This window comes from Pistacia vera, unplaced genomic scaffold (assembly GCF_008641045.1).
Source record: "Pistacia vera cultivar Batoury unplaced genomic scaffold, PisVer_v2 Contig146, whole genome shotgun sequence".
Classification (NCBI taxonomy): Eukaryota; Viridiplantae; Streptophyta; class Magnoliopsida; order Sapindales; family Anacardiaceae; genus Pistacia; species Pistacia vera.
The window spans coordinates 566,307-580,730 of NW_022195532.1; the positions used below are offsets into that span (position 1 = coordinate 566,307).

Consider the following 14,424-nt stretch of genomic DNA (forward strand, 5'->3'; position numbering starts at 1 on the left):
AACTCCTTGAAGCAGTTCTGGTGAGAGAAATCAACATACATAGTCATAAGTCAGTCTACTGATAGCAGAAAATCAGCGACTAGTACTTCAGTATTTAATTAATGAAAAAGAGCTTTTATATTATTGCTAAACAAATTAAAAAAATCATGCATGAATTGGCATAAATAAAGGCACCATTGTTTGGCCTAGTTTCTCCCACATTGATTAAGCAACAGAAGACACAATGCAGAGTAGAGCTATAAAATAACAATTGAGCCATAGAACAAAGCATACCTTTCTCGGCCTTTTGGCTAAGATCAAGTGTAGTATCTGTTCTTATCAGTTTAATATCTGATACGTGGGACATCGTCTCACATGATATTAAATTTATTTTTTTAGGGGGAGGATCCACTACAGTAGCTTGCTACTGGGTTCCTCAAGCGTCGCCCATGCGTTGCACTACTGCAAGGGCCTGGCGCACCCCAACCAAATCAAGTTAAATTTCGTTCTCTTTAAATATTTTTATGCAAAAATCAATTAAAAAAAACAAAAAGCATACATTTCGGTGATTTTTAATAAAGCTCAATGCATAGTCAGTGCTTTTTTTATTCACAGCCGCGGCACCTCAGTAGAATTAAATGTGGGGTTGTGGGTTGAAGCTAGACCTAGCAAATCTGGGGTACGAGTTAATGTAATTAAGACCTTTGGAATATTGCTCATATCCGGCCCGTCCGTTATTTTCACGGGTGGGCCGGGTGATCCCCGTGGGTACCCACAGGTGCCCGCACACTGTAAAAAAAATAATCAATAAGGTAAAGTGAAGACCGAAGAAGAAGAAATCAACAATTTCTTTAAATCCCAAACAACAAATCAATAATATCACATATTCTCCTCTCCTAAACAACAAATATTTTCCAACAAAGAAAAACCAATCAACATCCATACCAACAAAAATAAACCCACAAATCAACAAGAGAAGGCATGATCAAGCGGTGAAGTGATTGCCATTCGCCGACAGCCTTCCACGGCGCCAACACATGCTCACCCTAACCGGTGGCCACAATGGAGATTATAGATCTATAGAGGGAGAAAAAGATGAAGAAGAATTGGAGAGAGGGAGAAGAAGAAGAAATATGAAAAAGTCGAGAGGGAGAAAAAGACAGAAGAATTGGAGAGAGGGAGAAGAAGAAGAAATATGAACGTGGAGAGAGAGAAAAAGAGAAGAAGAATTGGAGAGAGAGAGAGAGAGAGAAGAAGACGACAATGAAAGAGAAAAATGTGGAGATGAAAAATAAAAAAGAAGAAACCGTTTAGGAAAAATTTTAAAAAATAAAAGAAACAGGTGACCTGCATGACCGGATACAGGATGTATTTCCTTACCCGTTTGACCCGTATCCGTTATTACCCGGCCTGTACTATCCAGCCCGCCCGTTTGCCAGGTTTGGTTGAAACTATTTGTAACCTCCTCAATTTGCCCGCTAGGCTACCCATGGGTGGGTTGCATAGCCAATTTTATGAAGATAAATGACTAAATAATATGTTGTTTTATGTCTATAAGCTTATTTAAAGCGTTAAAAATATCGAAAACAAATATCTAGACCTACAAAAAACTTGCTATTAATATATATATTCTAAGCCCACATCATATTAAAAGTTTAAAACTCTCTTCACTCTTCTTCTCCCCAGCTTCACTTGCTTTTTATGATTTTATCCCTCAAATTATTTACTCTCTCATTCTCTCTTCCCCTTTCTCATGTTATTCACTCATAAAGCTTTTCAAGACTAAAATTGTTGAAGCTTTTACTACTTAAGGTGTCACAATTAGTTCCGTTTTCTGTTTTATCAGTTTTTAGATGTGTATTGCTTGTTTCAATTTAGTTTATTTTAAGGTTGAATCATGTTTGATTTTTAAAGGTTTTTTATTCTAATTTGAGGGAAAAAGACATAGATCTTGTGAGTTTATTTTGTGTTTTATGTCTAAGAATATTTATGTTTTCCCAAATTAAAACCTTAACTATATTTTAAAGGACGTTATTCTTCACCCACCACTTTCCTATATTTCAAACATCACCGTTCAGCTGCTCAAAATTATTAAAGAAATTTGAGTCACTATCTATGTTTATACCAAGAAAATTCCCTCTTTTTTTAATTAATTCATATTAAAAGTCAATGCAGCATTAATTTAATTTAAGTTTTGGTTGACTTTAGCTTAGGTTAAATCTGATCAAAGACATAAAAATTTATATTATAATCTTTGGAAGCTAAAAATAAAAAATAATAATTAAAAGAACGCTTTGCTCAAGTTTTACTCAACACATTTACTCAAAATTTTGCTTCTCATAGACTTATCAAGTAGGAAAAAATTGTGTTATTGCATTCTTTTCTTTCAGGTTCTTAAAATTGTATTATTATTTTTTGCTAAGGTTTGATGATTTTTTAAAGTTTTCACTAGTTGTTTGACAAACAATGGCAGAGTCGCGAAGGCTCTCCCTTGGCAAAAATCTTGGGTCCGCCACTTACTGTAGCTTTAGTTGTAATGTTGTTCAATTCTATTTATGCGGTGACTGTTTAATTAGTGATATTGTTGGATTTATTGAAACCATGAAGTTAAATTAATATACATGTTGTCATTGCAGCAAAATTCTGAGAAAATTAAGAAGTCCTTCCATACAGCCGCAGTAGTTGGAAAATTTTATGTGCAGGTTGTAAAACCCCATTCCTGATTTAGTTAGATCATGAATTGTATTTAGTTAATTAATTCTTTTTTTATTATTATTTGATCTTTGGTATTGTGGTAAGATAGGGGTATTTCTGTCAGTTTTTAAAGTTGCATTAAGGGGTGAAAACGAAGAAATAAATCCTGATGCTAGGAAAAGCTTATGTGGTGGGGTTAGTGAAATTTAGAAATTTTGGGGGCACAATAATTTCAGAAAATTGTATTAGTAGAAAGAAGAAAAAAACTGGGTAGTTCGCCCAAATGAAGAAGAAGAAAACGAGAGCAGAAGAAAGAAAGAAGAGAGGAGAGAAAAATAAATAAATAAATAAGGAGAGAGAGAGAAGAGTAGAGAAGAAAATTGTATTAGTTTTAGCTTTACTCGGACTCGAACTTTAGTTAAATAGATTGACGCCATGACCCACTACACCACGAAACATTAATATTTGCTTAGATTGTAGATTCTCATTTTATTATATTTTAGAAAAAAGAGGTTTGAAATTAAAAGGGCATGATACATACTTGGCAAATTTTAATTAGAAGAGCATGATACACCCTTCACAAATATCAACTAAAAGAGCATTGATTTAATTAGAAGAGCATGACAGTTTCTGCCAGGATTATATATTATGATAAACAGTAATGCTACGGACACCAAATTTGTGCATCAAAATTTTTTACCGAATGACATGGCATTCATTAAGACGTGGCCATGTTAGATAGAAAATACTAATTCTATGAATGGATGGTCGTCCATCTTACACGGATGGCTATCCATACGTTATCGACAACTGTTTATTACAAATGGACGATTGTCCATGACAATATCAATGGACTTCCGTCTATATAATATGGATGGGTGCTCATTTTGCCCGTCTAGAAAAGCTTAAAAACAAATAATGGACGGACGTCCATATACAATGGACGATCGTCCGTGTAACATGGGCAGCCGTCCACACCCAAATTCTAGTTTAATAAAAAATTCTTTTAAAATTTTCAATTAGAATGTTTAAAAATTTAGGCCCCCCAAAATAGGTTTTAAAAAACAAGTTTCATTTCTCGTTGCTTTGCATTTTTTTTATAAATGAAAAAAAAAAGTTGTTAATCTAAAAAAAAAAAAAATTATTTGAGGATGGATGCCAGTCTATTTCATTTGGATGACTGTCCATTGTATGTGGACGACCATCCTCATTAGATGGACTGCTGTCTATACTTTGTACTTAAAATCAAAGTTTTTTTTCCTTTATTTCATCTAAAAATTTTGACGCGCATTTGTAGAAGCGTCTTATACAAGGTATATGTTTTTATAAATGAAAAAGAAATTGTAAATTAAAAAAAAAATTTATGTGAGATGTATTGGCATCCATACTTTGTGCTTTAAAATTATATGGACTCCCGTCCATAATATATAAACAGGAGTCCATTGATATTTTCTAGACTCTCATCCATTCGTGATGAATGGTCGTCTATAAGATATAGATGAGCGTCTATAATTGTTGGACGACCGTTCATTCACTGAGTATATGTATTATGTCCTATGTGACACGTCCGAGTCCGATACTACATAGATTGATACAAAATTTTGGTATCAGCATTCGGTGTCCGTAGCATTTTTGTATGACATGATAAAATGGGTGGTTGGTTGATCACGAAAATGTAAAAAGAGTTTTTGAGTCTTATATTACTAAAATAAAGTTTCATCAAATAATATAGAGATGTTTTTGATATTTTTAAATATTTAAATAAGCTTATAAACATAAAACCACCTATTATTTAGTCATTTATCTTCATAAAATTGACTAGGCAACCCATCCATGGGTAGCTTAGCGGGTGAGTCAAGGGGGATAGTTTCAACCAGACCTACGAAACGGATGAGTTGGACAGTACGGGTTGGGTAACAACGGATACAGGTTAAACGGGTAAGAAAATGCATCACTCGTACCCGATCATGCGGGTCACCCGATTCTTTTATTTTTTAAAATTTTTCCTAAACAGGTTTTTTTTTTTTTTCTCCATTTATTTCTTTATTATTTGTCATCTCCACATTTTTCATTTTCAATTTCGTCTTTTCTTCTCTCTCTCTCTCCAATTCTTCTTCGTCTTTTTCTTCCTCTCCACATTTTTATATTTCTTCTTCTCCCTCTCCACTTTTTCATATTTCTTCTTTCCAATTCTTCTTCATCTTTTTCTCTCTCTCCACTTTTTCATATTTCTTCTTCTTCTTCTTTTTCAGTTCGTCTTATTCTTCTCCCTCTCTCCAATTCTTCTTCATCTTTTTCTCCCTCTATAGACCTATAATCTCCATTGTGGCACCGGTGAGGGTGAACATGTGTTGGCGCCGTGGAAGGCTGCCAGCGAACGGCAATCACTTCACGGCTTGATCATGCCTTCTCTTGTTGATTTGTGGGTTTATTTTTCTTGGTACGAATGTTGATTGGTTTTTTTTTTTGTTGGAAAATATTTGTAGTTTAAGAGAGGAGAATATGTGATTTTTTTTATTTGTTGTTTGGGATTTAAAGAAATTGTTGATTTCTTCTTCTTCGGTCTTCACTTGGCCTAATTGGTTGCGTTTGGTTCAAAATTTGGGGCTTTTGGGAAAAGTTTTTTGAAAAAAGTTAAAAAAAAAGTTGAATTGGGCAGGTATTACGAGGTAAAATTTATAAATTAATAAAATCTCCTTTATGTTTGTTTTTTTACAAAATACCCCCTATAATAAAACATTAAAAGTTAACAAAAATACCCCTAACCCACCCTCAAACACCCCCAGCCGGCGACCACCACCGGAGGTGGCCGGAGTCGCCGTATGGGCGCATGACCGGTTGGATCTTAGCCCGGTCATACTCGCCATGGCCTTTTCCAGCCAGATCACGGTGGACTGGCCGGAAAAGGCCAGATCTACGTCAGATCTGGCCGTTAACGGCCAATCTGGCCGTATTTGCTCTCAACGATGGCCAACAAACGGTCGTCGTTGATGGTCAACGACGACCGTTTTGTTGGCCGTCGTGACCGAGTGTTACGGCCAAAGATCTGGCCTTTTCCGGCCAATCCACCATGGTCTGGCCGGAAAAGGCATCTCGCGCACTGCCGCCAGATTCAGCCGGTAGTGCGCCATTCTACCAGATTCCGCCATTTCCGTGGTGGTGGCCGGAATCTGGTTAAATGTGATTATTGGGGTGTTTTTTGTAATTTAAAAAAATATTAGGGGTATTTAATTAAATTATCAAATTTAAGGGGTTTAAAAAAGTTGAATAATTTTGGGAGTAGTATTCCCAAAAATCTGAATTTTTTGTTTTTTACTATGTTTAACTTTTTGGGAATACTAAAATTAGTATTCCCAAATGTGAAAAACGCAGCCATTGATTTTTTTTTAATTTTGTGCGGACACCCGTGGGTCACCCGCCCAACGGACCGGGTACGGATAATATTCTCACAGGTCTTGAATACATTAACCCCCACCCATTAAAACTAACTGGATACCCAGTTGCTGCTATATTACCCCCTTGCTAGGTCTAGTTTCAAACCACAATCGCAGGTTTAATTCTCCAGAGGGGCCGCGGCTGTGGATTAAAAAAGCACTGACTATGCATTCAGCTTTTTTAAAAATCACCGAAATGTATGTTTTTTTTTTTTTATTTGATTTTTGCATTAAAATACTAAAGAGAACGAATGTATGTTTTACCATATTAACAAAAAAATGATTTTCAATAAACAAATGGGAGAGTCTGTAGCAACTATATATCTTGTTTTTTCCTCTCGTGCAACATGTGTATTGTATTGCCATATTGAGAGAGTTGAGGATTGTGGTTAAAATTAAGTTGAGTTTGAATTTGTCTACCTGATCCGCTTGAAGATGCATTTATTTGGGGATGCTTCTTCTCTACATGTCGTCGTATCGTCGAAGTCCCCTTCTCAGCGCCAATAATGGTTCCACATAATTACATATCCCACACGATTCTTCCCCCTCCCCATTTGTTTTTGGCCATTTTGATTTGGTGAAGTATCGCCAGACATCGGACACGACCCTCTTTGACGGTTGGGGGGTTGGGCTATGTCCGTGCCCGTTAACTCGCAGCTCGCATGTGTTTGGCTACACCTCGTTCTGACCGAATGTGGTTGTGGAATTACAGTTGCTTCCTCTGGAGGAAATGGTGAAAATGGATTGAAGCTTCAATTTCTTCGGTGGATGGAACATAAAACTCATTGTGGGAAGACATTAAATTTTTATAAAATAATAAATATTAAAATGAAAAGAAATTAAATAATAATATGAAATTATGATGATATTGAAAAATAGAAAAAAATTTGAATAATATGAAAAATTATAAATATAAATTGAATGAGAATTGATTGGAGATTTGGAGTAAGAGAGATTGAGAGAATGAAAGAATGAGAGATTGATTGGTGTGAAAAAAATGAAAGGTTTTAGGGTTATTTATAGTGTAGTTTTGGGGGGGAAAAATGAAAAAAAAACTCATAATTAATATAATTATAAGTTTATAACCGTGGCTGCTCTTGTGACTGTTGGCAACAACGGTTATAGAAGTTAATTTTTTTTTTTAATAAAATTTATAAAATTTTAGTTTAGTCCTAATAATTTATACTTATTTAAGGGATTTAATGTAATTTTACAAAGGACTAAAATGATAAATGGCAAAAAAATTTTGGGCCCAAGCCTGGGCCTGGGCCCTCCTCCTTAGGCCTGGTCCAGTTTTGGGACCACCTCCTATGACCGGGTTTTGATGCTGGGCTTTTGGGCCCGGTCCAGCTCTAACAATATCAATGGACTCCCGTCCATATAATATGGATGAGTGTCCATACTAGAAAAGTTTAAAAACAAATAATGAACGACATCCATATACAATGGACAGTCGTCCGTATAAGATGGGCGGCCGTCCACACCCAAATTCTAGTTTATAAAAAAAATTTCTTTAAATTTTCAATTAGAATTTTTAAAATTTAGGCCTCCCAAAATAGGTTTTAAAAAACAAGTTTCATTTCTCTCTTGCTTTGCATTTTTTTATAATGAAAAAAAAATTGTTATTTAAAAAAAAAAAAATTATTTGAGTATGGACGCCAGTTCATCTCATGTGATGTCCGTTCATTGTATATGGATGACCATCCTCATTAGAAGACTGTCGTCCATACTTTGTCACTTAAATCAAAGTTTTTTTTTTTCCCCTTTATTTCATCTAAAAATTTTGTGCTTTAAAAATCAATATTTCATCTAAAAATTTTGACGCTTATTTTGTGAAGCGTCTTATACAAGCATAGGTTTTTATAATGAAAAAGCAATTGTAAATTAAAAAAAAAAATTATTTAGATGTACTGACGTCCATACTTTTAAAATTATATGAACGATCGCCATAGTAAAGGTTCCATCCATAATATATGGATGAGAGTTCATGGATATTTTCTAGACTCTCATCCATTCGTGATGAATAGTCGTCCATAAGATATAGACAAGCGTCCATAATTAGAACGGTCGTTCTTCACTGAATATCTATATTGTGTCCTATGGGTGCACACGTTTGAGTCAGATGCTACATAGAGCGATACAAAATTTTGGTACTAGCATTCGGTGTCTGTAGTATTTTTTGTATGACATGATAAAATGGGTATTGTTTTGATCACAAAGATGTAAAAAGAGTTTTTGAGTCTTATATTACTAAAATAAGTTTCATCAAATAATATGGAGATTTTTTTGATATTTTTTAACACTTTAAATAGCTTATAAACATAAACAACCTATTATATAGCCATTTATCTTCATAAATTGACTATGCAACCCACCCATGGGTGCTGAGCAGGTGAATCAAGGGGATACAAATAGTTTCAAATGGTTGTTAATATCCTATGATACCCGATACGTTCATACGATACGATTCGATACAGGTCGCCAATGATACTATCAGGTGTATCCTAAACTATTCGATACGTTGATATGTATCCTACGATATGATACGTATCCGTTCGTATCCTTAAAAATATCGATATAAATCATGACGACTTTATTAATTTGGGCCAAAGGTCCAAAAAAATTTCGGGTTGAAACCGGGTCACCCAACTTGATTCACTAAATCTGTCCAAATTTACCTATTTTGCATTAAGAAAGTGAAGAGATATGTATTGCCCATTTTACATGTAATAATAATATAAGTGGAGATATAGATATTGACATTGATCTTGGAATTTTGTGATTAATTTTGATTATGTAATACGTAATTTAAAGTCAATAATACCACAAAATTCTTTAATTAATCTTGGGGATAATATTAATTTTTAGAAATTTTGATTATTTTATTAATTTTTTGAAAAAGGCGTATCTTATGATACGTACGATACATAATACAAAAATTAGGTTTTTATACACGTACGATACCGATTTGATAACCATGGTTTCTACAAACGGTGAGTGGGACAGTACGGGTCGGGCAATAGCAAATTACAGGTTAAACGGTAAAAAATGCATCACTCGTACCCATCATGCGGGTCACCCGTTCTTTTATTTTAAAAATTTTTCCTAAACAGTTTCTTCTTTTTTTATTTTATTTTTCTCCATTTATTTCTTTATTATTTGTCATCTCCACTTTTTTCTCTTTCATTTTCGTCTTTTTCTCCTTTCTCCACTTTTTCATATTTCTTCTTCTTCTCCCTCTCTACTTTTTCATATTTCTTCTCTTCTTTTTCAGTTCGTCTTATTCTTCTCCCTCTCTCCAATTCTTCATCTTTTTCTCCCTCTATAGATCATAATCTCCCATTGTGGCACCGTGGAGTGAGCATGTGTTGGCGCCGTGGAAGGCTGCCGCGAACGGCAATCACTTCACCGCTTGTTGATTTGTGGGTTTATTTTTCTTGGTACGAATGTTGATTGGTTTTTTTTTTTGTTGGAAAATATTTGTAGTTTAAGAGAGGAGAACATGTGATATTTTTTATTTGTTGTTTGGATTTAAAGAAATTGTTGATTTCTTGTTCTTCGGTCTTCACTTGGCCTCATTGATTTTTTTTTTAATTTTGTGCGGACACCCGTGGGGATCACCCGGCCCAGACGGACCGGGTACGATAATATTCTCACAGGCTTGAATACATTAACCCCTACCCATTAAAACTAACTGTATACCCATTTGCTGCTATTTACCCCCCTTTGCTAGGTCTAGTTTCAAACCACAATCCCAGTTTAATTCTCCTGAGGGGCCGCGGCTGTGGATAAAAAAGCACTGACTATGCATCAGCTTTATTAAAAATCACCGAAATGTATGTTTTTTTTTTTTTTTTATTATTGATTTTTGCATAAAAATACTTAAAAGAGAATGAAATTTAACTTGATTTGGTTGGGTGTGCGCCATGCCCTGTGCCCTTGCAGTAGTGCAACGCATGGGCGACGCTTGAGGAACCCAGTAGCAAGCTACTGTAGTGGATCCTCCCCCTAAAAAAATAAATTTAATATCATGTGAGACGATGTCCCACGTATCAGATATTAAACTGATAAGAACAGATACTACACTTGATCTTAGCCAAAAGGCCGAGAAAGGTATGCTTTGTTCTTTGGCTCAATTGTTATTTTATAGCTCTATTCTGCATTGTGTCTTCTGTTGCTTAATCAATGTGGGAGAAACTAGGCCAAACATTGGTGCCTTTATTTATGCCAATTCATGCATGATTTTTTTTATTTGTTTAGCAATAATATAAAAGCTCTTTTTCATTAATTAAATACTGAAGTACTAGTCGCTGATTTTCTGCTATCAGTAGACTGACTTATGACTATGTATGTTGATTTCTCTCACCAGAACTGCTTCAAGGAATTTTGTTTAGGCAGCACTGCTTAACTGGACTTGAACTTGCTAACCAAACAAATTTCGGATTGCAAAAAGTACCCATCAAATGACATGATAAATATTGGCATGGTTAAAGCATTCAACAAATTATCCTTCAATAAATCTGAAACAGAAACAGTGTATGTTTGTCGTTCCCATGCCATCACCTCTAAAATCAAATCAAGGTTGTGTTACATGCACAGTCTTGCTGCACTTATAAATTAAGCAAGATTATATTTATATACAGCAATTTTCAGCACTCAAGAGAGAACAACCAAGATTATATTATTATAAAGCAATTTTCACAAATAGATTTGATAGGGAGCTGTACTCAAGAGAGAACAACCCCTCCAAAAATAGAGGTATGCCGTTTAGAGTGGCGAGCACACGGTATTCTTTAGTAAAAGGCGAAAGAATAGTTCGCTTTGTGCTCACCACGCGGCTCCATGCTTGGAATAAGGAATTTACTGCATTTTATGTATCTACTTTATGTGTGAGGAAACTATCTTCTAGGCAATGTGGGATCAGAACCATATCTACATTTCTTGCTTCTCTCATAAGCTCATTAACCAATAATCTTTCCAAAGTATCATTGACCAACGACCATGCCAAGCAGCTCCCAGAATCGATATCAGAAATCAGAACTCTCTAACATAAAATGCACTTGCCGGGAGGATACAAAATAGAGTGAGAATTGCTATAAAATTGCTTTTGCTGAAGTGAAAAACAGAGTGAGAATGTTAGGAAAATGCTCTTGCAGGGAGAGTCATAAACAGAGGAGAATGTTATGAAGATGGTTCATTTAATTAAATCTATTGTTGGTTGTTTAGTTACGTCTTAAAATTCCCAATAATTCACTGGAGTCCAGACACATCTACCTCAAGAAAACTTATTACTTCGGCAATCAAGTGTATAAATTAGTAAAAGCATGGCCGAAAGTTGCTTGGAGTGATCTGGTTTGGTTCCAAAATTCTATCCCTCGGCATGCTATGATCTTGTGGATGGAAATGAAAGGTACCAAAGACAAGCTGATATGTGTACAAGCAACTCCTGTTATGCCACCTAATTTTCCCACTTACTCCAGGTTTTAGTTGCTTTGTGTGGGATAGTTCGTTTATACTCCTCTTGTTCACATTCTTGGTATCAAGATTGCATAACAAGGGGAGAGCGGGCTTTTGGTCTTGTATAAGCTCTTGCCTAGTCAGCCTTTTGATTTTAGTCTTTTATATTACTTGATTCTTTTGTACCTAACCCAAGACATGTCATGAGGTAGGTTGGCCGAGTTTTTATGGCCTTTGTATATTATTTCTTTTCTTCTAATGAAATTTAATTACCCAAAAAGGAAAAAGAAAAAGAAAAAAAAGGTGTAGATTCTCATACTTTTATTTTATGGTCAAGGACTACATAACATTGTGTGCAATTGCTCTGGAAAAATGACCTACTGTTAAACTCAGAATTGAAGTAGAACTAGATTTGGAAGGGGTGTGCCAGCTCCTTGCTGTAGTGCAACGTGAGATATACAAGTATTTTCTTCGGACTAAACGCGTGCGCCTTTCATATTCAAGTATTTGTTTTCGGCTTTCAAGCAAGCAACCTTCAACCAAAAAACGTCTACTTAATTGAGAGAACCCAAATCTCTCTGGATCTTCTTTGCTAACAATATAAAATGTGACAGCATCCTACTTGAAAATTATGGTAAATGAAGATAAAAAGAAATGTCAACCAATGCCATGATCAGTTACTAAAGCATTCCAAGAAGTCAATCATGTCAAGAAATATAGGTTAGGAGAAGAAAGCAGTTCAGATATACAACTGCAACCTGTGTAAACCCCATTCCTGATTTAGTTAGATCATGAATTGTATTTAGTTAATTAATTCTTTTTTTTTTTATTTGATTTTTGGTATTGTGGTAAGATAGGGGTATTTCTGTCAGTTTTTAAAGTTGCGTTAAGGGGGTGAAAATGAGGAAATAAATCTTGATGGGTGTTTTGCCTAAAAATATAAGGGCTGACGTAAGGTCCAGTCAGCATGCAAAAGTCAGATCATGGGAACGCCCGCAGCCTGTTTCTGTTAGAATAGTGGGCGCGCGTCAAGCCATCCAAGAGCTATGACGCTCCCACGTGTCCAATCCCTGCTCCAAATCGCGCAAATCACTATAGAAGGTAGGCAATGTGACATAAAGAAGGATTTTGCACGGATAATCTCACCAACCCATATATTCAGTGATGATTGCCTCGATCCATTCCTCTATAAATTGAGAGCCCCTCTCTCAGTTAAGGGGATTCGCATATTTTAAATCTGATTAGCTACTCTCTCTCTTTCTCTCTCTAGAATTTTTTAGCATTTGATACCTTGTATTATCATTGTAAAGTCAGTCAGTCAAAGCAACCTGACCCTTATCATTAATATAAGCATCAGTGGACGTAAGACTTGCTACCTTAGCATCCGAACCACTTTAAAAACTGTCCACATTACATTTACTGTCATTTTCCTTTACATTCACGTGTGTCTTTTGGCTCAACTAAACATTTCACACGTGCATTTCGTTGGTGTAAAAATCACGCATCAACAGTTTGGCGCTAGAAGGAGGGCCGGATTTAGTGTTCATCCTTCATCAGGAGAATCTCCAACTTACCGGTCCTACAATAGCAAATGGCCCACCAACCAAAACCTGAGCAAACCAACCAGGGCGCCAAGGGGCTCCCCCAAGTCTAGGGGGACACTTCTTCCAAAAAACCTTCAGCCCTGCAAAATGCTGCAGGGGATATCCTGTCAAGTTCATAACTTGACCCCGCCATCAGAAGCTACCTGGAGAGGTTTGACAATACTCTCCAAACGGTCAGCCGAAGGTTGGACCGTTTGGACCAAGGCGTGCCATCCAAGTCAGCTGCGGCGGTGCAACCGCCAAAAATACCTGCAGGTCGCGCGAAAGCGGGGCAAAGGGAAATAGCCCATGCCGCAAGTACTGCAACGTGTAGACGAAAGGGTAAGCAAGTGGCAAAAAACAAGCCCACGAGCTCCAAAGGGCCAGCAAACACCGACCGCGTCCCAAACAGAATACCAGTCTCGTTGAGACTCGGTGAAAAGACGCAGCCCGAGCTGTCCCATGCCACGTCGCAAGTACACACCCATAAAAGTTCTGGACGAGGCGATTCTTATCACCGCCAGCAAAATGATCCTGATCATCACAGTACGAGAGGGTCCCACATTTCGCGGGGCGGTTCTTACCACCACGAAGGTCATGAAAATACCCCGCACCTTTCATCGCCATCATATGCCTCTAGCCAACGTGTGTCAAGAGTGGTCGGAACCGCCAGCCGAGGCAAAGAGGAACCTGACCTCCGGACTTTCCTCAATCGCAATCGCGAGGGTCGAACTCGCATGGGTGAAAGTAATCCCCAAACGGCTCCATTGCCTAAAATTGAGGAGCTGTAGCGAGCTCTTGACAAACTAAGAGCTCAGCAAAATGAACAGGGGCAGGTTGCATCTACGTCCCCCTTCTCTCCCGAAGTGTTAGTCGCTCCACTCCCACCAGGATTTAGGATGCCCGACATGCGGACGTTTGATGGAAACTCTGATCCGCAAGATCATTTATATGAATTTAACGACCTGATGGAGCTTCGCCAGGTCTCAGATCTAGCAAAATGCCGTTGTTTGGCAGTGACTTTGACCTCTCATGCCAAACGGTGGTTCAGGTCGCTCCCAGAGGGATCGATCAGTTCGTGGCCTCAGATGAGTGCGACGTTCCTAAGGCATTTTCAAGTAAATCGAAAGTTCTCGATGCCTTTGAGCTACTTCAACAATATAAGGCAAGAAAAAATGAATCCCTCCAGTCCTACATTGACTGTTTCCACAGAGAACTCAACAAGGTGGCTCATACTCCCGAAGAGTTTGTTCGGACTCTCATCATAGCCGGAGTTC

General features: G+C 36.9%; 3 non-coding genes across 3 annotated transcripts; 1 reads left to right on the plus strand and 2 right to left on the minus strand.

Moving 5' to 3' along the window:
• The first annotated feature begins 269 nt into the window (after positions 1–269).
• LOC116123936 lies at positions 270–465 on the plus strand. The gene has a single exon (XR_004127119.1). It is a non-coding gene; the product is annotated as a U2 spliceosomal RNA (small nuclear RNA).
• Positions 466–10,021: 9,556 nt separating this feature from the next.
• On the minus strand, positions 10,022–10,224 carry LOC116123939. Its single transcript, XR_004127122.1, has one exon. It is a non-coding gene; the product is annotated as a U2 spliceosomal RNA (small nuclear RNA).
• A 605-nt stretch (positions 10,225–10,829) lies between these two features.
• Positions 10,830–10,947, minus strand: LOC116123950. Its single transcript, XR_004127131.1, has one exon. It is a non-coding gene; the product is annotated as a U5 spliceosomal RNA (small nuclear RNA).
• Between the last annotated feature and the right edge of the window lie 3,477 nt (positions 10,948–14,424).